Here is a 2,326-nt window from a genome sequence, read left to right on the forward strand (position 1 = left end):
TTTAAATAAGTTTGTGCCTGAGACAACATTTTGGCTTCATTTTGACTTTGACCTGTCATATGAGATCAGATGTGGAATTTTCCACTTGTGGCATGATGTCAGTGCTCTAAAATTTTTAGATTTTGGAGCTTTTCAGATTAGGGATCACACCACTGACATCCCAGGCCGCTCGTCTCCAAGCAGGGTGCTCGTGCTGCTAGCCATGTCCTGGACTGAAAAATCAACTAGTGAATTGTGAACTGCATTTTGTTTTTTGGGGGGTTTTTTTTTGTTTTTTTTTTTAGTTGTCCAATGGCCTTTTATTGAAATGTATTTCCTTTTTGCTTCTTAACTAGCGGGGCATTCCACCGCGCCACTATTGATGTCATCTATGATGTCATGGGGGTGGCGGCCATCAACATTGCAGCCCACAGACTGAGCAGTCCTCAGGATCTCTTTAATGGTTCCAGAGAGTTCTCTAGCTAGAGACCGGTGTCGCATTTGTCGGGCAATGTTGACAATCTCATCAAAAGTGATGTTCCCACTGTGTTTAATGTTCTTCTGTTTCTTTCTGTCTCTCGGTGGTTCCTTGAGGGCTTTGATGATCAGGGCAGAGGCAGAAGGTACCACCTCAATCTGGGCCTGTCTGTTCTGAATGGTCAGTTTCACTGTAATCCTAAAACCTTTCCAGTCACCGGTTGCCTTGGCGATGTCATCACCAACCTGTTTTGGAGACAGACCCAGGGGGCCAATCTTGGGGGCCAGCGCAGACGTGGCGCTGACCTCGCCCCCGGTGCACCTCAGGTACACGACTTTGATCTCGTTGGGGTCGAACTGGGGCGGCATCGTGGAGGCGGCTGGTGTCGGATGAACCCGGATTCGGGACGACCAAAGGAAGTTGCACCTGAGCCTCCGCCGAACCAAAAACCGAAAGGCTTGTTTTTATTTTTAAGAAGTAGGATAGAAAATGTCAAGGTGCAGAATATTTGGTAAGAGTCATGATATCTGTTCTATGGAGACATGTACTGGATCAGTGTAAAATGGATTCCTCTCTGGGGGTTACAGTAAAAAATCAATTACCTAGTGTGTTCAACAAGAATCAATTCTATTTTTTCCCAGATCTGCTTCTGTGAATCATATCTATTTTAAGTATGTAATTCAGTTAGCAATTATGTAAATCTATTATGAAATAAGTGTGGGAAAAGACTTATTTGAAAAGCAGGTTTGGAAAGAGTAGAGTAACACAAATTACTTTTTTTTTTTAGTTGAAGTCTCACTCTGTCCCCCAGACTGGAGTGCAGTGGCACGCTCCCAGTCACGCAGCCTTGACCTGCTGGGCTCCAGTGATCCTTCTGCCTCAACCTTCCAAGTAGCTGGAACTACAGGTGCATGCTACCACCCTGGGCTAATATTTTTTGATTTATTGTAGAGATGAGGTCTCGCCAAGTTGCCCGGGCGGGTCTCGAACCTGCAGACTCAGGCAATCCTCTCGCCTCGGCCTCCCAAAGTGCTGGGATTTTATTTATTGTAGAGATGAAGTCTGTCCAAGTTGCTCAGGCTGGTCTCAAGCCCATGGGCCAAGGCAATCCTCTCACCTCGGCCTCCCAAAGTGCTATCAAAAAATTAGTTGGGCATGGTGGTGTGTGCTTGTAGTTTCAACTACTTGGAAAGCTGAGCTGGAAGGATCACCTGAGCCCAGAAGGTCGAGTCTTCAGTGGCTATGAGAACGCCACCACACTCCAGCCTGGGCGACAGAGTGAGACTCCAACTAAAAAAAAAAAATGATGTTTGTAAACCGAGTGCGGTGGCTCACGCCTGTAATCCCAGCACTTTGGGAGGTGGAGGCGAGAGGATCGCCTGAGCAACATGGCAAGACTTCGTCTCTACAATAAACCAAAAAGTTAGCCAGGCGCGGTGGCACATGCCTGTGACTTCAGCTATTTGGAAGGCTGAGGTGGAAGGATCGCCTGAGCCCAGCAGGTCGAGGCTGCAGTGGCCATGAGCAGCATGACATTGTACTCCAGGTGACAGAGTGAGACTCTGACTTTAAAAACAAAAATTATGTAAGAAAAATCACACCCATCATTTGAATTCAGAGTTGTATAAGGGGCAGGGCATTGGATATGACAGGCTACTATAAATTAATCAACAGCTGTAATTCTTTTTTTTTTTTTTTTTTGAGTTGGAGTGGGAATTTGAGTGAAGCCAACAGAGAGGGAGGAATGCCATTTGTGGCACTCACTTGAACATGGGGTTTTTATGCTGTGCTTCTTCCAGGACAACAAGTAGCACCGATCCACTTTTCACGCTCACATCGATGGTCACATTGAAGAGGAGCTCTACGCCC

At 46.3% G+C, this 2,326-nt stretch overlaps 1 pseudogene across 1 annotated transcript in view; it reads right to left on the reverse strand.

The window, feature by feature from the left end:
• Positions 1-282: 282 nt before the first annotated feature.
• LOC103269283 overlaps positions 283-2,326 on the reverse strand; it is a 10,126-nt pseudogene continuing 8,082 nt past the window's right edge. Inside the window, exon 2 of the transcript XR_504872.2 lies at positions 283-883. The product of XR_504872.2 is annotated as a 60S ribosomal protein L12 pseudogene (transcript). The remainder of the gene's footprint in view (positions 884-2,326) is intronic.

This window comes from Carlito syrichta, unplaced genomic scaffold, assembly GCF_000164805.1.
Source record: "Carlito syrichta isolate Samal-C Ts95f unplaced genomic scaffold, Tarsius_syrichta-2.0.1 Scaffold309173, whole genome shotgun sequence".
Classification (NCBI taxonomy): domain Eukaryota; kingdom Metazoa; phylum Chordata; class Mammalia; order Primates; family Tarsiidae; genus Carlito; species Carlito syrichta.